A 26,716-nucleotide genomic window follows, 5' to 3' on the forward strand; every position below is an offset into this window, starting at 1 on the left:
AATTAGCTTATTTTTTAACATAAATTTTATTGTGTATATTTGAGGTTTATAACATGATATTATGAAATACATGTAGATAGAAAAATAGTTACTACAGGTTTAGCATCTGAAATCTAAAAATCTAAAATCTGCATTATTCCAAAATTTGAAACTTTTTCCTTTCTTTCTTTTTTTAAAGCCTGTTTTTGCTTTTTTTTTTTTTTTTTTTTTTTTTTTACTTTATTTTTGGGGTCTCACTATATTGATCTGGTTGGTCTCAAACTCCTGGTCTCACGTGATTTTCCCATCTCAGCCACCCAAAGTACTAGGATTATAGGTATGAGCCACTGAGCCTGGCTTTTTTCTCTCTTTTTAGGGATAGAGTCTTGCTATGTTGTCCAAGCTGTAGTGCAGTGGCTACTGACAGGCACAATCATAGCTCACTACTTTCCTGAACTCTTGGGCTCAAGTGATCTTCTTGCTTCAGCTTCCTGAGTGCCTGGGACTACAGGCTCATGCCACTGAACCTGGTCACATCTGAAACTTGTTTAGTGTTAACATGACATTTAAAGGAAATTCTCATTTAGAACATTTCCTATTTCACATTATCAGATATAGGATGTTTAACCAGTATGTGTAATGCAAATATTCCAAAAAGCCAAAAAGATCAAAATCTGAAATATTTCTGGTTGCTAGCATTTTGGGTACTCAACCTGTATAGTAAAACAGATTAACATGTCTGTCATCTTATAATTATTATTATTATTTTTTTTGACAAGAGTAGCTAAAATCTAGTTATTTAACAAAAATCCCTAAAACAATAGTTTTATAAATTTTAGTCCTCATGTTGTACATTAGATCTCTAAATTGTGCAACTTACATATCTATATTTTTATCCTTTGACCTACATTTCCAAATTTCCTGCCACTACTCACAGTAACCTCTACACATGGTAACCATTGTTTCTTTCTCCATCTCTGTGTATTTGAGCGCTCTCTCTCTCTCTCTTTAATTCCACATATAAGTCAAATTGTGCAATAATTTTCTCCTCTTTTTGGCTTATTGCATTTAGCACTAAGCTAAATGTCCTTCGGTTTCATTCATGCTGTGTCAAATGACAAGATCTTCTTTTCTGAGGATAAATAATATTCCATTTTCTATATATACCATGTGTTATTGTCTATTTTTCCATCAATAAGCATTCAGGTTGTTTTCATATCTTGACTATTTTGAAGAATGCTGCAATGAACATGGGAGTCTAGATATATGTATAGGATTGTGATTTCATCTGTTTTGGGATAAACCCAGAAAAGAGATTGCTGAGTCATATGATAATACTAGTTTAAATTTCCTCAGGAACTTCCATACTGTTTTCCATAATGAATGTACTGCCCACAGTGTACTAGAATTTCCTTTTTTCTATGCTTTTGCCAATATTTATCTCTTGTCCCTTTGATAATAGCCAACAGGTGTGAAGTGATATTTTACAATTCTACTGAAATTTCAATTTATATGCATTACATTTATAGGACAAGTTGGAGGTAATTCACATATTAGTCATGTGAAATATTTTGATCCACCAACAGAGTACATCTCTCCACACAAGCTTGATGGAGTCCATAGTATTACTCAGGTTGCTGACTTGGGCATTGTTTTTTTGTTTGTCTGTTTTTTGTTTGTTTGTTTGTTGCCTATCGAATATCTTTGTATTCCCTTTTTTACTTGTATAACCTAGATTTTGTTTTAGATAGTATTGTGCTCAGCTATAGACTTCATTTCTAAGACACCAATGTAGGTAGGTATAGCCAATTTCCTTAGTTTTTACCAAAGATATATATTAGATATTTAGATGTAGTTTCTGGAAAAACTCTGGACTTCCTGATTTTCTTTTTTAATAAAAGTGGTCATCAGGGCTCTATTACTTTGCCTTATATGCCTGCCCCCCTTCTTTGGGTGGGAATAATGAATGCTTGGTAAACACGAATTAGCATGTGACTTTGAAGAATAAGTCAGTTTACTAAAAATCAAAAGGGAGAAAATAAGAGGAATATGGTTCCTAATAAAATGATTGATTGTATCAACCTAACTTACGTCTTTCTAATTCTTGTCACATGAAGCCACCTAAACCAATTGTCAAAGTCACTACAGACATATTTTCTGTTGCAAGTAGCTAAAATCAGCTTGGATACAATCTAGAGAATCATTGGAATCATTCATTATTATGTGAAAGAAAGAACAAGAAATAAATGTCTAACATCATTCTATTATGCCATACCAAAGTAGGTGTAAATGCCTTATTTATGGAAGTGTAATTTAGAATAAAGGAGTCTATTGCTGCAGGTTTAACATTAGAGACTAAAATTGGAGTTCTGTTATTATACATAAAGCTTCACACATTTTGATTTTTGCTAGATGTATATTTATCAAAGAATAAAATCATTTCAGAAAGCATACATTACATTTTAAATACAAGAAAATGCAATCAATTTGTTCTTTTGGGGTGAATCACTTTCATGTATAGGTCTTATCTTCCTTGGAAAAGGAAATTATACACCTACCATGTATTTGTTTTCTGCATATCATTGAGTTCTGTGAATTCTAGAGCTCATTGTGAATCGTTAATGTCTGTGCTTTAAGAATCAATCATTTGCATTATTTTTCATCACATTTCAATTTCACCATCGCAATTTTGGAATGTATCATTTCAAAAGGACGTATTTGTGCATTTTCCTGTCTATAACTTCATACTTTCAAAGTATCACCTAACTTCTTAGAAAATATGCATTCTAAATATATCTTTACTTTTCAATCTTGAATGTAATAATATTTTTGATAGAGAAAGGTAAGGAGTGACAATTATAGAACTATTAATAGAATGACATAAATAGAAAATCACATTAAGCAATATCAAATAATTTCCCTGGATTCTATGTGGAAAATATGGGAATTAAATACAACCACTATCTGAATCTCCAATTAAGTAGAAGTAAGGCTACCATAACATAATTCATGCTTAATATCAGGATAAAAATAAGTTATAGTCCCATTACATTTACTTTCTAAATTATGTAGTTTTATTTTGATTATAAACTGAATCCTTTCAGTATAGAATGATGTCTCAGTTCTTCTTAGTCTTAGAAGTGCTTCTCATTATTTAATGCTAAGCCGCAATGATGTAAAAATATCCCCAGACTCCAAGTCAAAACGACTTGCTTTTTCTCCCGTAGTATTTTGGCTATATTTTATTACCATCTTCTTATTGCATTTTTCCTTGTGCACTACTTAGTTTAGTGTAAGTTTTTCTTATTATGAAGTGTGTTACTTCAAGGTAAGACCATGACCTCCTTCTCTTTCTCCCTTTTGTTTATATTTTCTTTTTTCCTTATTATATACTTTTACTGAGAGTATTTGACAGATTTTATTTTCTACAAATCTACTATTATACAAGATGCAGATAATAATAATATGTATATAACTACATGAACCACTTAATACTGTCATAAGCATCATTATTTTGAAACTGTTTTCTTCATAGAGTAGAATAAAGCAAGAACGAAATTATGTTAATGGTTTTTAGAATCAATAACTTCCATTGCTACAGAGGACATAATTACTATTAAAGAAATTGAGGTAAAAACTATAGTATTCAAATTGGATTACAAATCTGACTTTGGACTCCACAGTTTAAAACATGTATTTCTTCTCCTTTTTTCCTCTGAGATGTCTTGGAAGCAATGTCATTTCAGCAGTAGTGAGCACCCCTAACCTAACCATTTTCTTTGCTAATTCCTTCCACTAAAAGAAACCAGAATTGCTTAAGAGAAATGTCTAATTCTAGATGTGACTCTTCTGTCAGCGCTATTTCAAAGGGTATGCCCTGGTCTAATTGTACATCTTGGTCTTTTATTCTCAGGCTCCAAGTCTAAGTGGCTTCTTTTGTTGTTAATGTTTTGTTTTGTTTTGTTTTGTTTTGTTTTGCCTGCCTCTGTGGTGGTGTTTCCTCAACTGTAGAACTAAAGCTGGTATTGAAGTACCTAAATAAGCAAATCATTTATTGTCCACTTAGGCACAGAGACAGAGAGAGCCTCTCTGATCTCAGATTTTTGGGTAAAAGCACCTGTCTCTTTTCCAATATTCATGTTTAAAAACACTTTATTGCACAAATCCCATACCACCTTCACATGAGGGAGGTATGAGGAAGAGAAAATAGAAAATTCTTCTCTAGACTATACTCTGGTCACAGGCACACACAGAATTTTTCAGAAGGAACTCACAGGCTTCTGTAAGACAAGCCATCATCGTAAAAGCATGAAAGGGGAATCTTCATCTGAGATCTGAGGTAAAGCAAAGTCCTCTTTCTACTACTGTTCTATGGCTTTCTGTAAATCTGAAGAAAAATACAATTTCATTTTTGCTCTCACTTTGGCAACCTGATCACCCAAAAATAATTGTAAACTCTTGATGGACTCATTTAGGTCATCTTATCAATGTGCCAATCCCTATGTTTAATACCTCCCCTCTGTGGTATTATTACACACATTGGTTGGGAGACAGAAACATAAATTCAAGATATTTCAAGAGTTCTTTAGATACTTGTTCAAAACGTTTAGCTTTTTTTCGTCGCATTAAATATGTCATATATATATCTCTCTGACTATATTTCATATGTTCACTTTTTATATCATTGATCATTTTCCTATAGATTAATGGCAAAAGCACGTGTCTATGCATCCTCCCTTGAGTGTCAGCCTCAAGTAAACCCAAAGAAAAAAAAGAAACTTGCTGTCCGGATTTTCAAATTAACTCTCTTTACCTGCCTTCAATGTCTAGCAGACAATTTCCTGAAGCATTAGAGAAGTGAAATGGAGATAAATCAGTCATGGCTAAAGAAGTAATGTTAGTTAAAACTAATGAGAAAGCTAATTGCAGTCATTTATCTTCATGTCAGGTACATTCATATACTATGGCCCATCTTTGTGTTAAAGTGGTCAAAGTGTCTATGTGAATAAACAATTTATCAGGTTCTTGTATTGTTGAAATAAGAATGTTAAAACAGAACTTGCACATTGTTAAGAAGATCCTCAACTCCATATAAAATTAAATGCATAACTCCTCTTGATTTTTCATGTTTTAAGGTAAACTTCATATTTCTAAACACTCTCCATTAGATATGTAATTGAACTACTTGGGTTATGTGACTTTGTGAAGCAAATTCTGTTTCAGGCTGTTGAAGTCATTTTACTCAGACACATTATTTCTCTCCTGTTGAAGTGTTTCATTTAGCATTTGAATGGGCATTGTGAGATAAAATTTAAACTTTTAGTATATTATATATTTTATTTCATGCCTTTATGATATAGCAAAATCACATGCTTTAAAATATTTAATTTTAAAAAAACCCTCTTTTCTCTGAATATTGAATCATAATTCCTTTACAAATAAAATATTCCCCGTTAGTATTTGCCTCAGCGGATTGAAAAATAAATTGAGCTTCATTACAGGTCATGTAACATAATCGTTCTCAATCTTAGCTGTGCTTTCAAATAAGTTAACCTGAAACATTTTTATTTTTAATTGGAAAACAGGTGCACAGAATGGATTGGCGATAATCACTGGTACTAGATACAGAGTCATGTTTGGCCTACATTTATTCGTTCACTTTGTTAATATAATGAACATTTGTGAGCTCCTTCGTTACCCCTATATTATATATATGTATATACATATACCTTTGTTATAGTAATTCTGTTTCCTCCACACAAAACCGACCCTCTGGATTGTATATATTTTTCACACGTGTGTACATTGATATGCCTAAAAATGCATGTTTTTGTTTTACTTGCTTTTGAACTTCATAAAATGATAGTTATACCCATATTTCCTTACTCCTTATTAGATTATTAAATGGCATTAATGTTATTCAGGTACCTGTAACATATTTATTGTTACTAACAAAAACTGTTCTATTGCATAAATATAGTGACGTCTGGATATTTTCAAGATCTTTTTGTTGTTACTTTTTCCTTTTTCTTTTCTCTTATTTTTTCACCTTTTCTTACTTTTTTTTCTTCCTTTTATTTGTTTTTGAGTAATGCCACTACCCATTTTTCAATATCTTTTTTTACAACTTTCAATTGGGAGCATGCTTAGAAATTGCAATGCTTCTCATCAGAAAAACTCCTTTTATCATAGAATAACTAGTGTAGGGTGAGTGGAATCAACGATGGTTGACCGAAGAGGAACCTAACCAATATCAGTTATCACGTCAGGATAAACTACAGTAGCTAGATATAGCTGATCATTCCAAACATTGTATTGAAAATTATTCTGTAGAAATTGTGAGTAATCATCACTTTGAGAAAACTCTAACAGGACACAGTGAACTTCATGTAACAGGGGAATGGATCACAGAAGTGCAGAGTTAACTATAGAAGACTCACACTTGTGACTATCTTTGAAGGTCTGCTTTTCACCTATTCTAGTCACATTTATTATACATGCAGAGATGCAGAAGTATCTGAGTTTGTACTAATCTAGAGAAGTCCTTAGCCAAGAGTGTCTTGGATTTGGGACTAAACCTAAGACAAAATGTACACCCAGAAGTCCCCAGCATGATGAAGCTGAGGGTAAGATTTTGCTTGAAATAGCAACTGTGTTTAGATTTCTCTTCTTTCCTGCTTTCTTCACTCCTCTAATAGTTTCTTATGAGAGCACTTCCTTCATGAATTACTTGATTCAAATCCTCATTCTATTTTCAGCTTTTGAGAAACTCGACTTGAAGAAGCATCCTAAAAAAAGGATCCTAAAATGCGAGAACCTACATTTTTCAAGTTTAGAATATATTGGTAAAATATTCTGCTGCTTTATTCAATGCCTGTAAATGTAGAGTAACCTTCACCAAAATTCATGAACAGGGACTGAGAGTGGGTAGAAACATGTGTTGATAATGAAAGCTGTAGGGAACAGAGGTGAAAAGTCAACATTTCTCTTTAAACGTTAAATTTGGCATATTCAAAATCAAAAGTTAGCTTTGTTTACAAATATGCTTATGCTCCGTGATAGATTTGTTAGTGGCCCTTTCCCAATCATTTTCTAAACCTGTAAAATACTTTTGTTAAATGGCTCACATTTAACCCCCTTCTAGTACAAATATTATTAGTTTCCCATATTTGAATTGTTTTCATTATTGTACTTGAATTCTTATTTGTTTTCTATCTCCAGGCTTTTCTCTCCCATAATTCAATCTTTACTCAGATCTGAACTCTTTATGTACCTTATAAAATTTAACATTTAAACCAGAAATACTTAGATGTAGTAAACTGTTGTACCATAGTGGCTTGAACGGTGCCTCCTACCTCCACTCCAAGCAGATCAGTCCACCAAGAACCTGGAAATATGTTTATTTGGAAAAGGTGTTTTTAGAGATATAACTAAGTTAAGGATGAGACCATCTTGAGTTAGGGTGGGCCGTAAATGTAGTGGCAAGTGTCCTTGTAAGAGAAGAACAGCAGAGAAACCTGGAGAAGAAGACCATGTGAAAAATCTGTGTAAAGGTGAAGGAAGAAATAGGAACCACGCTTCTACAAGTCAAGGAATGCCCGGAACTACCAGAATCTAAAAAAGGCAAGAAAGGATATTTTCTCAGAGATTTCAGAGGAAATGTACCACTCTCAGCACCTTGATTTCAGACTTCTAACCTCCTTAACTGCAAGAATGAATTTCTGTTGTTTTAAGCCATGAAGTTCATGGTAATTTGCTATGGCTGCCCCAAGAAACTAATTTGAGTAACTTAACATGAGGAAATACAATATAATTCTTAAAGAAACTATTTTAAAGAACATAAAAATATTAAGGAATAATATTAAAGAATACTAAAGGTATACAAATTGATTTACCATGTAACTATGATCATGCATGTGGAACATAAAAAAACCCGTTTATGTTACTATTTTTATTTGCTATGTAGTTAATTATAATGCAACACAATCTAGCCTATCCTAATTAATCCAACCTCCGATAACACAGAACAATAAAAAAATTATAATTAAAAAAAGCTATTTTATATGATTAAGTAGAATAAATGGAAACTATGACTTCTGAGATTTCAAATATATATACAATGTATGTGGATTAATTTTCTGATATATTACATTAAAAGTCAACTTATTCTTATGCTTTCTGTGAATCCACGTTGACTATCTCCAAGGACATTTATTTGCCTGTCTGCTTTTCCTTCTATGATATTTACCAGAATCACACTATTCTGTAAACACAATTTATTATAATGCTATTTCTATAATTTATTTATCTATGTATGTATTCATTATTTCATTAAATTCTTCATCGAACAATGAATTATTGCAGTTCTTTCACAAGTCAGGCTCTGCTCTGGGCACTCAGGAAACAATAATAGCAAAGCTAATGATAACACTAATTATTAGTTGCTGAGGGCCTTCATTGTGTCAAGAATAATCAAAGTACTTTATATGATTTAATAGTCATAAGAAATGAGATAAGTCTGATTATTTTCATATAAGAAAACTGAGACTCTGAGAGGTGGTAAGTATATTGAATGAGATCACTTACAAGAGGGAGTATAAGAATTCAAACTGGAATAAATCCAAAGTACACTCTGATTTTGATATTTTTGTATTTTTTATCATTTCAAATTTTATTTTAAATTCAGGGGCCACATCTGCCAGTTTGTTACATGTGTATATTGTGTAATGCTGAGGTTTGGGATATTAATGATCCTGTCACCCAGGTAGTGAACCTTGTATTCAACAGTTAGGTTTTCCACATTTAGCCCGCTACCTCCCAGCCGGCACCCCTCTAGTAGTTCCCGGTGTCTATTGTTGCCATCTTTACATCCATGAGTACCCAGTGTTTAGCTGCCACTTATAAGTGATAACGTGCAATATTTGACTGTCAGTTCCAGCATTAATTCACTTAGGATAATGGCTTCCAGTTCTTTGTACAGTCTACTGATGATGGGCACCTGGGTTGATTCCACGGCTTCGTTATTGGTGAATAGTGCCACCATGAATACATAACCTAGTGCCGCGAGTGCACGTGTCTTTTCAATAGATGATTTATTTCCTTTTGGATATTTACCCAGTAGTTCTGTTTCAACATCTTGGAGAAATCTCTAAACTGATTTCCACAGTGGCTGAACTAATTTATCTTCTCCTTAATAGTGTATTAGCATTCTCTTTTCTCCATAGCGTTGGCAAGATCTGTTGTTTTCTGACTTTTTAATAATAGCCATTCTGTCTGGTGTGAGATGGTATCTCATTGAGGTTTTCATTTCCATTTTTCTAATGATTAATAATCTTGAACTCTTTTTTTATGTGTGTTTGCTGCATAAATGTCTTCTTTTAAGAGATTCTGTTCACATCTTTTGCCCACTTTTAAATGTGCTATTTGCTTTTTGCTTGTTGACTTAAGTTCATTATGGGCTTTAGATATTTGACATTTGTTGGATACAGACTTTATGAATATTTTCTCCCATTCTGTAAGTTGTCTATTTTCTCTGTTGATGGTTTCTTTTGCCGTGCAGAAACTCTTTAGTTTCATTAGGTCCCACTCGTCAATTTTGGTTTGGTTGCAATTGCTTCTGAGGACTTAGGCATATTTTTTTTTTTCCAAGGACAATGTCCAGGAAGGTGTTTCCTAGGTTTCTGGGATTCTTATAATTTGAGGTTTTACATTTAAATCATTAATCCATCCTGAGCTAATTTTTGTGTATCACGAAATGTCAGAGCCTAGTTTCCTTTTTCTGCATATGGCTAGCCAGCTATTCCAGCACCAGATATTGTATTGAATAGGGAGTCTTTTCCCCATTGCTGATTTTTGTCAAATTTGTCCATGATCAGATGGCTTTTCAGTGTGTGGCCTTTGTATCTGGATTGTCTATTCTGCTCCATTGATCTATGTGTCATTTTTTGGTACCAGTACCATACTGTTTTGGTTACTGTTACCTATAGTATAATTTAAAGTCAAGTATTGTGATATATATTAGTCTGTTCTCACACTGCTATAAAGAATACTACCTGAGACTGGGTAATTATAAAGGAAAGAGGTTTAACTGACCACAGTTTTGCAGGCTTAATAGGAAGCACAGTTAGGATGCCTTAGGAAACTTACAATCATGACTGAAGGCAAGGGGAAGCAGGCACTTTCTTGACAAGGTGACAGGAGAGAGTGTGTGCCAGAACAAGAAAGTGACAACTTTAAAACCATCAACTCTCATTAGAACTCACTCCCTATGAAGAAAACATCATGGGGGCAACTGCTCAGTACAGACTGAGGTGGTCTCAGATAGATATGAGGAATTTCTTGGGAGCTGGAGCAAAGGTCACTCTTACTATGCTTTAGCAAAGTGACTGCAGCATTTTGCCCCTGTCCTAGAGATTTGTAGAACTTCAAACTTGAGAGAGATGATTTGGAATTGGAAAATATGTTTAAAAGAGAACCAAAGCATAAGGGTTTGGAAAATTTGCAGCCTGATGATATGATAGAAAAGAAAAATTTATTTTCTGAGGAGAAATTCAAGCCAGCTGCAGAACACTTTATGTAACTAGGAGCCAAACATTAATAACTAAGACAATGAGGAAACTGTCCACATCATTATCTATATTTTGGTCAAAACCATTCAATAAGTCTCTAGGAAGTTCCAAACTTTCCCACATCTTTCTGTCTTCTTCTGAGCCCTCCAAACTGTTCCAACTTCTACCGATTACAAAGTTCCAAAGTTTATTCCACATTTACAAGTATCTTTATATCAGTATCCCACTCCTGGTACCAATTTACTATATTAGCTTTATATCAGTATCCCACTCCTGTTACCAATTTACTGTATTAGTCCATTCTCACACGTTGATAAAGAATACTACCTGAGACTGGGTAATTATAAAAGAAAAAGGACTAATTGACTCACTGTTCCACAGGCTTAACAGGAATCTTGGATAGGAAGCCTCATGAAACTTACAATCATGACAGAAGGCAAAGGGGAAGCAGGTACCTTCTTCACAAGGGAGCAGGAGAGAGTTTGCACGAGCATGAGGAAATGCTATAATTTAAAACCATCAATTTTTGTGAGTACTCACTATCACAAGAATAGCATGGGGGAACCACCCCCATGATCCAATTACCTCCCACCTGGTCCCTCCCCTAACTCATAGGGATTACAATTTGAGATAAGATTTGAATGGGAACACAGAGTCAAACCATGTCGTGATGTCTGGCATTTTTCTTTTTGCTTAGGATTGCTTTGGCTATTGAGGCTCTCTTTGGTTCCATATGAAATTTGTAATTAGAATTATATTGTTAGTTTGAAAGGAACAATGTTGAATATTGACTCTTTCAGTTCATGAGCTTAGAGTGTTTTCTCCATTTGTTATTGTCATCTATGATTTTTTTTCAGCCATGTTTTGTAGTTCACCTTCTAGAAATATTTCACATCCTGGGTTAGATGTATTCCTCAATAATTTAGTTTTTGTTTCTGGTTATTGTAAATGGGATTGAATTCTTGATTTGGCTCTCAGCTTGAATAGTATTTGTGCATGGAAATGTTACTAATTTTTGTATACCAATTTTATATCCTGAAACTTTACCAAATCCTTTATCATTTCCAGGAGCTTTTTGTTAGATTCTGTTGGGAATTTCAGAAAATGATATGAAATTTAGGAAATTTAATATCATTCATATTGAGAGATAGTTTGACTTCTTTTCCTATTTGGATGTCTTTTATTTCTTTCTCTTGCCTGAATGTTCTGGCCATCCCTTCTAGTACTATGTTGAAAATGAGTGAGGAGAGTGGGTATCCTTGTCTTGTTCCAGTTCTCGGTGGGAATGCTTCCAGCTTTTGCCATTCAGTATAATGTTGGCTGTGGGTTTGTCACAGATGAGTCTTATTATTTTAGTATGTTTCTTCTATACATAATTTGTTGAAGATTTTATATCATAAAACACTTTGGGATATTATCAAAAGCTTTTATCACATCTATTGAGATGATCATATTGTTTTTGTTTTTAGCTCTGAATCACATTTATTAATTTGTGTATGTTAAACAAACCTTGCAGGAATAAAGTCTACTTGATTGTGGTGAATTAACTTTCTGATGTGGTACTGAATTTGGTTTGTTAATATTTTCTTAAAAAATTTTGTGTCTATATTCATTAGAGATATTGGCCTGTAGTTCCTTTTTGGTTGTGTGTTTACCTGGTTGTGGCATCAGGGTAATTTTACTACAGAGAATAAATGAGGAAGTGAGTCCATCCTCCTTGAATTTTTGGAATAACTTCAGTAGAGTTGGTACTAGCACTTGTTTGTATGTCTGTGAATTCAGGTGTGAATACATTTGGGCTTGAGCTTTTTATGTTTGGCAGGTGTTTTCTTATTGATTCAATTTCTCCCCTCAATATTAGTATGTTCAGGGTTTTAATTTCAGGAGGATGTGTCTTTTCAGAAATATATCAGTTGTCTATAGATTTCTGGTTTGTGTTCTTAGAAGTGTTTATAATAGTATCTGAATTTTTTGTTTTTCTGTGGGATTGGTTGTAATGTCACTTTGTCATTTCTGTTTGTGCTTATTTGGATGTTCTCTCTTTTTTTCTTTCTAAATCTGGCTCTCACTCTATCAAACTTGTTCACATTTTCAATAACAAACTTTTGATTTCACTGATTCTTTGTATGAATTTCTGTATCTCAATTTCATTAGGTTCTGCTTTGATTTTAGTTATTTCTTTTTTTCTAGGTTTGAGGTTAGTTTGCTTCTTTTTCCTAGTTCCTCTAGATATAATGTTAGATCATTAATTTGAGGTATTGATTTCTATTTTTATTCCACTGTAGTCTGAGAATGTTTGTTACAATTTTAATATTTTTAAACGTTCTGAGACTCACTTTATGGCTGAGCATATGGTTGGTCCTGGAGTATATTCTTTGTGCAGATGAGAAAAATGTATATTCTGGGATTGATGGACAGAGTATTCTGTAAATGTCTATTAGGTACATTTGTTCAAGCATCAAATGTAATTCCGTATTTTCTTTGTTAGTTTTCTGCCTCAATGATCTGTCTAATGCTGACAACAGGTTGTTGAAGTCCCCCACTATTACAGTGTGGATGTCTAAGATTGTTTCTTTCAGGTTTAGAAGTAGTTGTTTTATGAATCTGAGTACTCCAACATTGTATGTGTATGGAGTTAGGATAATTAAGTAATATTTTTGGATAGAATATTTTATAATTATGTAATGTTATTCTTCATCTTCTTTTAATGTTGTTGATGTTTGATGCGATGTCTGTTTTATCTCATATAAAAAGAGTGATTTCCACTCTTTTTTGATTTTCATTTGTGTGATAGATCTTTCTTCTACCCTTTGAACCTGTGGATATTATGGTGTGTGATATGGGTCTCTTGTAGACAGCAGATGTATTTTTTTTTTAATCCAACTTGCAGCTCTGTGCCTTTTCAGTGGAGTGTTTAGATCATTTATATTCATAGTTAATACTGATATGTGATGCTTTGATCCCATCATAATGTTTTTAGATGGCGGTTTTGTAGTTTCTATTGTATTGTTTCTTACAGGGTCAGTAGGCTATGTACCTAAGTGTGTTTTTGTGGTAGCAGATATCATTCTTTTGTTAACATGTTTAACACTCCCTTAAGGATCTCTTGAAGAAGCTGGTCTAGTCATTAAAAATATTACATTAACACTTACTTGCTGGAAAGATTTTATGTCTCCTTCACTTATGGAGTTTAGTAAGATAAGAAATTCTTAATTCCAATTTCTTGTCTTCAACAATGTTGAAATTAGGTTTTCAATCTCTCCTGACTTGCAAACTTTGCTAAGAAGTCTGCTGTTAGGCAGAAGAAATTCCCTTTGTCCATGATCTGAGCTTTTTTGCTAGCTGTCTTTGATTTTTTTTCTTTAATGTTGACTTTGGACACTCTGGTGACTATATGCCTTAATGATGTTCATTTTGTATACTACATCACAAATGTTCTCTGGATTTCTTATCTCTGAATTTCTAATCTCTGAATGTTTACCTCTCTAGCAAGATTAGAGAAATATTATTGAATTATTTCTTCAAATATATTTTCCAAGTTATGTACTTTCCTCCTTATCTCTTAAAAATGTCAATAATTCATAGGTTTGGGTCACTTTATATAATCTCATATTTCTTTAGTACTTTGTTCATGTTTTAAATTTATTTTTATAATATTTCATCTGAACAAGTTCAGAAGATCAGTCTTCAAGCTCTTAAATTATTTTTTCTGCTTCTTCTTATCTATTGATAAAGCTCTCAGTTGTAGTTTGTAATTCCCTAAGAAAGTTTTTCAATTCCTCAATCTCTGATTGACTTATTTTTAATATGTGTATATCTTCATTTCCTGGGTTGCCTTAGACATTACTTTGTATTGATTTTCAACATTTTCTTGAATCTTATTGAGCTTCCTTACAGTCCTTTCTTTGAATTCTTTATCTGTCATTTCTGAGTTTCCATTTTGGTTAAAGACCATTGTTGGATAGTTGGTGTGATCTTTTGGAGGTGTCATTATATTCAGATTTTTCATGGTACCAGAATTCTTGCACTGGTTTCCTCATATCCAGAGATGCTGGCACTTCTAAGTTGGAAAACTATTTTCATGTGGATGATATCTTTTCTTTTTTTTTCTTTTTTCTATTATATTATTGGTTCGATGTTTCTTTAATTTTCCCTTTCCCTTCCTCCCTAGGAGAGTGTGACTGTAGATAATGTTAGGTAGGGTCTTTTGGCTTTGCTTCTATAGACTTATGAATGTCTATTTTAGGTTTTATATTGGGCTGTGCAGTTTGATCTAAAAGCCAGTATGTGCCACTTATGGGTAAGAGCTAGCCAATGTGGTTGGGTATATACTTGATCCTTATTTACTGGGAGAAGCTCTTTGTTGTCTCAGGCAATGGCCTGATATGTAGAGTGCACAGAGATCTGAACCTCCTACTCATCCCAGGGGATATAGGCTGCAAGATGGGCAGGACCAGATCTGGCAGGCCAAGCTACAGATTATCCGAAGGCAGACAGAAGCACCAGAACTGAGAGAGAATCCAGTGGGCAGTCACCAAGCACCCAAAAGTGTGCCGAGGCATACAGCTGGGAAACCTCCTTGGAGCGATGTTCTGTACATAGCTGGGAAGCCTAAACTCCTAATCCCAGAGAGTAGGTGCTCCAGATGCTTGGAGATCTTCCTGTGCTTGGAGCTGAGGTCTGATTGTGCCACAATCTCTGCATAGAAAGAATGGGTGACTTAGCTCTGCTGATCTGGGTAAGCAGATGTCTGAATGCCTGGAAATCTGGTTGGGCATGGAGCAGAGAGAGTCCCGCTGCACCTGGATTTCTGCACAGGGAGGGCGTGACAGCTCAGGCTGCCAATCTGTGCAAGTGAGTACTCCAAATGCCTGGAGATATGCCTAAGCATGGAGCAGAGAGAGAACTTCTGAACCAGGATCTTTGCCCAAGAAGTGTAGATTGGCTCAGGCTGGCAATCTGGGTGAGCATGTGTTTTGAATCCCTATAGATCTTCCTGGGGATGAAGTATGGGGGATCCCACTATACCAAACTCTCTGCACAAGAAAAGTAGGGCTCTTCAAGCCTCTGGTCGAGACACATATGTGCTCCGAATGCCTGGGGTTCTGCCTGAGGGTGGAGTGGAGAGGTCTCTGTTGCACTATGACCTCAGGGGTGCAGCCTGGAGCCTATAGCAGTGACACACACAGACCTGTTCCTGGACACCAAATTGTCTCTGGCTGCAAATCTCATCACCTCGGAGAAACTGCAGCTTTAATAGCTTTCCTCTCACCCAAGTCCTGTGACAAGGGAGAGAATAATTCCAGTGTCTACTGTTGAAGTACTTTCTACAATTCTGGCTGTGGAGGCTCCAACCCTGATATAAATCAAGCGCCCCAATCTTTGCCCCAAGACAGAAATGTATGACCACATTGTCAGGTCGCCACAGTAAGAATGACTTATTTTGTATACAATTGAATTAAAAATGGCATCCTGGCCCCAGTTCTGGGTCTGAGAAAATGCCTGCAGCGTTTCCTGGTATCTTTCCATCTCAGTCCCTCCAATCCTCTGCCGGAGTTCCCTCCAGGGCTTGGGAGAGACAAAGTGCTCTTCCTTGGCCCAGGTTACTCGGATCCCCAGTGGAAAGGTGAGTCACAGGAGGGGCTCTCTGCCTCTCTCAGGTACTGGCTCTTCACTCACTTTTATCAGCCAGATGCCATCATAGGGGCAATTTTTCCATGTTCTCCTTTCTGGGGTCTGAGGTGTCCTTCACGACTCCAGTGGATTCACATTTTCTTTCTTGTATTAAATCTCACAGAGTTTATATTTTTGTACTGTCTTGCTATTTCCAATGACTGAGGCACGCAAAAATGTCTAATCTGCTGTGTTGGAAAAAATATGTCCTCTGCCCAGAATTATTTTGATGTATACCCTTTGTCATATTTTGATTACCACTAGTACCTCATTCCTTTCAAATGTGCTCTAATTTCTGAAGATATTTTAAGCTTTCAACCTAATATTGCTACATTGCAACTCATGGTCTTTGCTCAGAATGTAAAAAGGGACAGTACCAATATGTGCAAAGATACCTTTAGGTAATCAATGTGAAAATGAAATTGTATGTCCAATAGAGTTTCCTTTTTTTAGTCTTTATTTTAAAATAAAAAAGAGCTTTAGAAAATTATACTATAGTTAGTAAGAAAAAAAATTACCTATATGAATGTTATGGGACAATAAATATATGAAAGGCAAAAATCAATATTGTTTAGAATGCACACTATTATATTTCACACTGTTAATCATTTAAATCTTGGTTTTCTTTTCCATTAATACATTATGTAACAGTTCCCACAAAGATGAGATCAGCTGGTAATAGGAAATACAGATATTGACTTCAGAGGACTATCCTCTGTAAATAAGGCTAATCAGTCTCTTTAAAACTCTAGGTGGTTCTGTGTAAACATATTTTGTGGCTACAGACACTAGAGTGTTTATTTCCTTCAGAATATAAGTCAATTCTGTAGTAATGCCCTAAAATGAATAGGTGTTTCAGAAAATATGAGATTTACATGAATGTGACATTTGTCTATTGGAATCTATTTTAAAGTAAATTTAACAGCTACTATATGCTCTTTAAAGATCAAGATGAAAGTCCAACTCTAAGAAAGAAAATTGAACTTGGAGAGCTGTAATGAAGGAATCAGACCTAAAGAGACTAAACTATTCTTGAACCTAATTTTGATGGTAAGTTCCTAGGCCTCTAGCCTGGGCCTAGTACTATAATACATGATAATTTGACAGGTTTCCTGGGGAGAAAGTCTGAATGCATTTTGTGTGATCAAAAGAAAATAAACTGTTTTGATTAGAGGGCAATCTAGCTAATTGTATTTCCCAGTGATGGTTTCAACCATTTATTTTATCCTCCATACACTTCTTAAAATGTAATATTGATACTTTTTTACTGATATATGAGGTATCTCTTCTTTACATCTAAATAAGGGTAGGCTTATGACTGCAATGAATTGAACACTATGTAACTGTTGAGGTTAAGTTTTTAAAAAGTGGCAAAATTTACTCCTAGTCTTCCTGAGATGTTTCATGAGGAAACCAGCTACCATGCGGTTAGGAAGCCAGGTAGGCATATCACAAAACCATTTTTAAGTGTTTCTTTTATAGTCCCAGCTAAAGTCCCAGGCCACAACCAGTGTGAGTGGCCAGACATGTGAGTGACTAAGCCTTCAGGTTGAGCTGTCTCTATTGAGACCTGGCCAGATTGCAGATCTGTGAGCAAAATGCATATTGTTATTGTTTTAAGCCACTAGATTTCAGATTGGTATTTTATGCATCAATATATAATTGAAAAAGATCATATAACCAAAACCATCTGATATGCTAGGAATTAAAAAAAGATATTGATGTGATCAGTTTATCTATATGAAAATGTCTTTGGGGAATAGTAAATTTGCAATCTTTACTTTAAATATAAAATAAGTTTCTAAAATGTTTTAATAATAAAAACTCGCTTTCCTACAAGAAAACTACAATCACTAATACAAACTATTGGTCATTAACTGTGTATTAGTAATAACAATGACCAATGTTTTAAACATATTATCTGCTAAATGTTATAATTAACATATTAGACAAATGAGTAGACATTTGAAAGTACATGGTAACTTCCAAATCCAATCATTTGATCACTATATATGACAGAAAGACAATATAGCTTATTGTTTGGCAAAATAGTGGAGAATATATTGGAGGATCCTATGGAAGAGACTGATTAAAGAAAAAAAAAACTAATAAAGAAGCTATTTTTGAATGCGGAAAGATGTAAATAATAAAGAAGCAATAGATGTATTTCCAAGGGCAAACTATGATAGTTTTTCAAGAGCATAGAATGTGAATACACAATAGTATCATTACATAATAGAGCTCCTGAGCCAAAATGTAACTTACTTAACCTTTTCTAATGTATATGCTTCCCAGAAAGTGATATCTAATTACCAAGCCAGATTGAATGATCCTAGCCAATGGTCTATAATAACCTTGATTTTAGCTTGAGGATATTTACCAATATATCTCTCTTCAGTGTGCATTCCTCCATAAAGCAGAAGGCTCTTATTTATCAACAACGAAAAATAGTCTCATTATTAAGAGGTCCTTTGGGTTTCAGGTTGAGTACCCCATCTGCGAGTTGTAATCTCAGAGTCACAATTTGAATAGTATCCCTGAATTGAATTTGTGTTTTACCTGTCGTCCAGGGACTAAAATCCTCAGCCAGGGATATGTGCAGTGAACTATATGAGATATGTCTCTCTATACTAATGAAAGTGTAATAGAATCATTTTTCACATGTCACTAATAAAACAGGTCTTGTTACTTACAGCAAACTTGCATATATATATATATTGCATCTTACAAAGTTGATTAATTGGAATTACCAGAATTCTAAGATAAAAAACAAACACAAAATAATATTAAAGAGATATTTAAGCAGATTTTTGGTTTGATAAATGCGAAACAACAACTACAAAAGAAAATAAGGAAAAAGAAGAGGAGGCAGGTAAGGAGGGAGGAAGGGTGGAAGGAAGTCAGGAAAACTATAGCTTAATTATCTGTATTTTGGTAGGAGAAAGATTAACAATGACCTGGGAGTTATAAGGCTGAGTTTCTGTGCCAATTAAATTTTTATACTCAGCTGTGTCATCTTTGTAAAGCTTTTATCCTCTTTGCAATTCTATTTTTTTCTTTGAGAAAATTATCATGAGTACTTTATTTGTATGACCGTAGGAGAAGAAAAATAAACGTCAGCAGGTTTTGAAATGCTAATACTAACATGTAGAATGGTAATAGCTAAGTTATTTTGCCTTACTGTTTGAACTAAAATAAAAAAAACATTAATAAACTGGGAATAGGGTTTCATTCACATGTGTCATTATTACAAATATTGGCAAAATTATCTCAGTGGTAATTATTTTAAATTATGTTTCTTTCAGTAAGTATTTTATTATTTTCATCTTTTTATCTGCTTTGTTTCTTCATCGCTCCCTCTCCTCTGCCTCTGTATAAAGATTAATGATGAGAGAAAAGTTATTTAAAGAACAACCCACAAAATTGTGTAACTGCTTTTAATATCCAAAAGCAAATTATTATACAAATCTAGTAAATATGGTGAATAATACATCTAGGAAATGTGATTTTAGATAAAAATCAAAGTAACATCAGGAAATAATTAGACTGATTTCACATTTGTTTGGATCACAATCTAAACCTGCACATCACAAAATAAGGTTGCAGCATGGTCTTAATAAAGTTATTCAAAAGGTTGCTGTTATTATAAGTCAATGACTCTGTCAAAGGGAATACTTATTTATAGGGATACCTTTCTCACTGATTTACTTAAGTAAAACATTACTGAATAATTGTATCTTTATTATTTTTTAAATATGTGCCACTCTCTTCCTTATCCTTTCTAACTCTGTCTCAAATGCAGTTCCTCCAAACCTTTCAGGAAAGCACGTTTCCCGGTAGACATTCTTTTTGCAGCCTCCTTCCCCTCAGTTAATGCACTTACCCCAATCCTCATCTTTGTCAAGCACTGGTTCTTTCTGAGGGACATAAAATTTGCTATAAGACTCTCCACAGAGAGTGGGGTATGAATGGGGGGGGGGGTCTTAATTGCCAGTCTCTAGATAGCACTTCTGTGATTTTTAATTTAAAATATAAAAAGCAGAGCTGGAGAAAGACCTGTTCAAGTGTTTTGCCTATTTTTAAATAGGATTACTTTGTTTTTTGCTATTGAGTTGTATGAGTTCCTTATACGTTGTGAATATTAAATTCTAATCTGATATATGGTTTGTAAATATTTTCTACCATTTCATAGGTTGCTTTTTCATTTTAACTTTGCCTTTCCTGCGCAGAAACCTTTTGGTTTTATGCAGTCCCATTTGTCCTTTTTAGCTTTTGTTGCTGGTTAAGACAGATAAATGATCAACAGGTGCTCAATATTGCCATTATCAGGTCAGTGCAAATGAAAACCACAGTGAGATATCCTGCCATACTTGTTAGAGTGGCTACTATGAAAAAAATCAAAAGATAACAAGCGCTGGTGAGGATGTGGAGAAATTGGGACTTTTGTAAATTGTTGTTGGGAATATAAAATGATGCAGCCATTATGAAAAAATGGTAGAGAAGTTCCTCAAACATTTTAAAAATGGAAATACCATGGGATCTAGCAATCCCACTTCTGGATATGTAACCAAAGCAAACAAAATCAGCATCTGGAAGAGATGCCCCATTCCCATGCCATTACAGCATTATCCACAATAGCAAAGGTATGGAAGTAACTCAATTGTCCACAGATAGATAAATGGATAAAGAAAATGTTGCGTATATAGATGCACACGTACATACACACACATATACACATGCACACATACACTATATGGGATATTATTCGGCCTTATTAAGAATAGAATCTCTGTCATATGGTATAACATATAAAATCCTGGAGGTTACTATGCTAGATGAAATCAGAAAGTCACAGAAAGGCAAACACTACATGATCTAACTTACATGAGGTATCTAAAATTGTCAACATTATAGACTCAGACAGTAGAACTGTGGTTGTCAGGAGTTGAGGAAAGGAGAAAATGGAGAGTTGTTATTCAATGAGTATAAAGTTTCAGTTTTGCCAGTTGAGTAAGTTCTAGAGATCTGCCATACATAGTGCTTATAGTATTGTACAATATGTATTATGAACTTCAAACTTTGTTAAGAGGATATATCTGATGTTCTTACCACAGTTTAAATAAAAGGAGAATAATGATAAAAAAAAATGCACACTAATATATACTACTTGAAGTTCCTTGAATTATTGAAGAAAATAATATCAAATTCAATTTATGTTTCTTAAAAAGCAAAACTGAGCTGTGAATTCAGAGCTATCTCATTCTTCAGTCCACTTTCTTAATTAATGGGAGGCTCTTCCCTTTAGATGATACAGTAAAATAGTAAACTGGTGGTGATAACATGCAGCACACTAATTCGCACTTCAGTGCATTTTTTCCATGCTCTTCTCAGGCTGGAATGCCTTTGCAAATCCATTGTAACCCAACAGTTAGTTATACTCTGAAATTTAGTATATAAACCATTCCCTCCAGAAAACTTTTCCTGCCCCTCAATCTAATTGGAGGAAGTTTCCAACATTGTGTTTTCAAGGCTCCTTATGCATGCCCAAATCACTGTTCACCATAGGCTATGGTATACTACAAAAAGTGTACCTTTGTGTTTTTGTTACCTACAAGTGCACTGTATTATAAGTTAGAAACTACAGCTTGTTTTTCTTTGTTTCTACAATAAGCAATGCATGGTACTAAACTGGTATAAACTGTTTTCCCTCCTGTAGGCCAGAGTCTTGTTTCTTTCTAAGGTCTAGATGATGTCTTGTCTTACAGAGTTTAAAGTTCCATAAGATAATGAAACTAAGATTACAAAACAGCTTTTCCATATGACTAAAACTTTTAATGGAATGCTTGTACACATGCCTGTCTTGTTATTACTCTTCTCCATCAGGTCAACTTGTTTCTTAGGGACTTCATTGTTGTTTGCAAGTTTTCCCCAACTTTTTAAATAAATCATTGTGAGTTTCTTTATATGTAAGTGTGCTTTTTACAAATCTGAATTATCATTATTTTTTGCACATGTACAACGGTTGTATTTCATCAGCCATTTTAGATATTTTTTTCCAAAATTTAACAACACAGTTCAATTGCACATATAAACTCTAAGCATAGAATATTTATTTTCCTTTTTTTTTTTTTTTTTTTTTTTTTTGAGACGGAGTCTTGCTCTGTCTCCCAGGCTAGAGTGCAGTGTCGTGATCTTGGCTCACTGCAACCTCTGCCTCCCAGATTCAAGCGATTCTCCTGCCTCAGCCTCCCTAGTAGCTGGGACTACAGGTGCATGCCGCCACACCCGGTTAATTTTTTGTATTTTTAGTAGAGACGGGGTTTCATTGGGTTAGCCAGGATGGTCTCGATCTCCTGACCTTGTGATCCACCTGCCTCGGACTTCCAAAATGCTGGGATTACAGGTGTGAGCCACCGCACCCGGCCTAGAATATTTATTTTCATCATTTCTTTCATTATTAAAATACATTTTGCAAGTAAAATATGCAACTTATTTTTCAAGCTTTTAAGGTAGGCACAGATCAGACAAATCTCTTCAAATCTTCTTTAGTGGTCCTAAAACATTTGATAAATTCATGGTTAATATTCAATTATTTTTCATTTCTTGACTTAATCTTCTTGTTTAGAAGAAACTTCTTTCATTTATTCTACATAAGAATCAAAATGGTTCAGTTGCTAATCCCTCAAATCCAGTATAACTTTCCTTATTCCTGCCTTTCTTGCTGGGTCCACTTCTGTCCAGAACATCCAGTTGCATTTTTGCCTATTAAAGTCATTTTCTTTCTTCAAGGCTCAGATTTTCTTCATGTGAATTATTTTCCTCATCCAAACCTGATATGAGCTGCTCCTCTCCCAAACTGCTGTAGTTTCCATTTTATTTGCTCATTATATTCTGTCCTGTAATTTCTACAGATGCCTTGCCCTTACATGAAATAAAATACATGTTTACACTAAACCACTTAATTTTCTAGCAAATTTTGTTTTGTTAGAAATGCTTTTTTTAAAAGGAGGGAGGTGCTATTTTAATTCATATAGAGTTATAGATAATCTTTCATAAAAAGTAATAAGGACTTTAGAAATAATATCATTTAAATATAAAAATACAGAATCTCATAAGCAGTAAACAAAAATATTACAGGTAGAGGGGATTGGACACAGAAAGTTGTGGCACTTGTTTAAGGAATATGGAGTGCTGTGATTTTTCTAGAGAGAGTCTGTGTTTGTGAGTCTACTTCAGTGTTCTGATTACTTGGCAACGTTTAAATTTAATCATTATTCCCTCAGAATTGCCTGAGGATCTCCCTGCCATGTGCATACAGTGTCCAGAGCACTTGTAATTGCCAAAAGGACAAACGCATGATTGCCTTGCCTGTGGAGCCAAGTGGCTTTGTCAGAGATTCCCTTGGAGCCTTTCCCTTTGCCTAAGTGTTATTCCTGTGGTGACTGCATCTGCCTCTGATCCCATTTTGTCTGAGATTATTTAATTGTTCCACATGTTGGAAGTGTTTATTCACCCACCAGACACCTGCACTTCTTTGATGTTGTCTTTTTGATTCTTTTATAAACAGCGAAAAGAAAATCACATTGTGGGTGAAACACATTTGATGTCCAGTGAAAATATGTAGCAATCACAGAAGATAACACATTGTTTTAATTTCACAGTCCATTGGAAACATTAGATCATTAACAAACTAATTACAGAAGAGAAAAAATGGTGATTTAGGATAGAGGATATTGTTAACTTTAGTCAGCATGCAGTTACAGAACCCAAAGATCTTTAACTGTTAAGCACAAGACAGATCTCTGCCTCACCTCCCTCAGTGCCTGACCCTCTTAGATTAGTACTTTCCTCTTTCACTTTTGTGTCACAGGAAATAAAACAGTTTCCCTGATTAAAGGTGACAGGATCAGTTTTATATTTCAGGTTAGTTTTGTGTCTTGAAAATTGAAGGGAATGATGCAGACAAAATAAATTCACTTTTTTTTTTTTCCCTCTTGCCCTCCTTCCTTAAATATTTCCTGAGTGTTTACAAGGTGTGAGGCTTGAGGGAGAGTAGACTCTCATTTTGCTCTAGAAAGCAGATTTCTAAAGAAATGATTTACAGTAAAGAGTGATCATTGTAATGACAGTTCTGGATGATACAAAGAAGTGGGAAGATGAGAAGACAGTGAGGAAAGGCTTCCTGCAAAAGGTGATTATTTAAGTTACCCTCTTCATTTTTCTTTTTATATGCAAGATAAAATTATGAAAGAAATTGTATGTTTTTCTGTGACTGTAACCCTATGAAAAGGAGTTTTAAAATAATAGTAATAATAACACAGGTAGCTAATATTAATTGATTTTTTCTTATGTGCCTGGCACTGTTCTATGGGTCTTGTGTGAATTAACTTACTTAATCCTCACAATAGTGCTATGCAGCAAGTACTACTTTTATCATTTTTATTTTTCAACTGAAGAATTAGAAGCCCAGAGAGGTTATTTTCTCAAAATTAAGTAGCAGCATCAAAATTCAAACTCAGGCAATCTAATTCCCATGCCTTTGTTTTTTCTTTGTGTGAAATGGAAAGGAGATCTCTTTAAAAAAGGATATAGACTTTTGCAATGGAATATATTCATTCAGGGTCCAATTAGGAGACAGATAATAGCATTTTGAATAGGGAAATTTTAACATAAATAATTATCTATAAAGAGGGGTTAACTTAGAGGAGTAAGGAAAACTCTTAAGAGTATAGGAATGAATGACAGATGCAGGGAGCAGTGAATTCTAAATGAAGAATTTAAAATCTACATTTCCTTATATCATCAACGAGATAATCTAAGGAAAAACAAAGAGAGCCTCTGCTCACACCACACCTAATAGATTTACCTTATTGGAGACATTGTGTCTGAGGTCCACTCTATAGTAGAGAATTTCTCTGAGATGCCATAAATGAGCTGGCAAAGAAACCACCTCCCAGGATGCAAGCAGAACTCACTGAGAAGGCGCCTGTTTTGTGTTGCAGGTAAAACCTACTGAGGTTATGGACTATGGATTTTCCCATGCACCACTAGCCGGAAGCGGTAAGAAAAGATCTGGATCAGTTAGAAAAATCCATTCTACTTTCAGTGGTCCTTTAAGAGCTTAACTCTATGTCAGTTAGCAAAACGGAAATGTTTACAGTATCTAGCTACAGTACCATAAAAGCAGGGCAAAAATGGGTGGATCTGTAGCCAAGTGGCAATAAGCTGATAACTGATATATAGCAACTGAAGATTTTATAAGCCCTAACCATATAATAATATAATGCCCAACCATATGCTATTCAACTTAGCATACTTTATATAATACTTTATATAAAGCATGATACTTAATAGGGCAATACAATGATATTTTATATAAAAACTTAATGACAAATAACAATGTTTTGGTTTTCCCTTAGTGCCTAGATTGATATGTTTACAAGTACACATCTATGAGCGCTCGCGCGCGCACACACACACACACACACACACACATCAAGTATCAAATTATTTCAAACAAATGTTTTGTGCTCCTATTTACGTGATTTAAGCATGTACTTTGTTTTTCTGTTGGAGAATCTAGCAATGAAGACATCTCCAGTTTCAAGATTTAGAATATAGGTAAGCAATGCAATTCCTATAAAACATCTCTCCATTTACCTTTTCTTTCTTTCTTGTTTCTTTTTTCTGTTTTCATATCTAGGGGTGATTTATCAATCTTAATGCTTGAACTCAATTTAAATTGTTGCTTCCCCTATATCATAATCCAGGTGTTTTAAAACAAAATTCTAAAACTGAAGCATTATGTTATATTTATGTACATGTTGTCTTCTTTCACTCTTTCAAGAGTAAGGACCATGGGTTGTTTGTCTTTTTCCTTTCCCCAAAGCAAATTCAGAAAGGCTATAAAAAAGTTTACTTTTAAAAGTGTATGGTTTACTTGTTCTTATCTACTCCATAGAACATCAATATCTCCCAACAATAATCCCCAGACTCTAAAACAACAAATTAACTCACAAAAGGATAGAAACACAAAAATACAGCAACCAAGTTTTTTTCTGTCTTGTAGTTGATAACTTAGTCTTTAATTAGGATGTTTGGTCTTTCAAATTAGAAAAGTCTTCAGGTTTCTTTGTCATTCTGAAGGATATCATTACTTTTTTTATCTTCAATTTATGGAAATGAACTATACCAGAAAAGAGAACTATACCAGCAAGTCTGAGGATGAGAGAGAAACCATAATTACAATTATCATGGTCTGTATTTATTACAGGAAAAATAGAATAAGTAAGAATTTGTTCAAAGAATACACATTAATATGTTTTAATTTTTTCTGGAGAGGTTTTAACATTTTAAAAGAAGGAATAATTTGAATTAATCACTGCTAAGTTTCTTCTAGCTCAATTTCTATGATTCTCTTACTGAACAATGGGATAACTCATTTTTTAATGAGCTAATAACACAAACTAGATATTGATGCTTCAGTTACTCAGTAC

The 26,716-nt window shown here is 34.2% G+C and overlaps 1 long non-coding RNA gene across 2 annotated transcripts in view; it reads left to right on the forward strand.

Annotated features, from left to right (window-relative positions):
* LOC105499100 (uncharacterized) overlaps window positions 1–25,280 on the forward strand; it is a 175,586-nt gene extending 150,306 nt beyond the window's left edge. The window contains exon 4 of one of the 2 annotated variants that reach the window (XR_011610302.1): window positions 25,223–25,280. This is a non-coding gene — a long non-coding RNA (uncharacterized lncRNA). Of the gene's footprint in view, window positions 1–17,165; window positions 17,253–25,222 lie in introns of those variants that run through there. The other variant, XR_011610304.1, reaches the window with a different exon arrangement.
* The last annotated feature ends 1,436 nt before the right edge of the window (window positions 25,281–26,716 follow it).

The sequence above is a fragment of the Macaca nemestrina genome, chromosome 12, assembly GCF_043159975.1.
Source record: "Macaca nemestrina isolate mMacNem1 chromosome 12, mMacNem.hap1, whole genome shotgun sequence".
Taxonomy (NCBI): domain Eukaryota; kingdom Metazoa; phylum Chordata; class Mammalia; order Primates; family Cercopithecidae; genus Macaca; species Macaca nemestrina.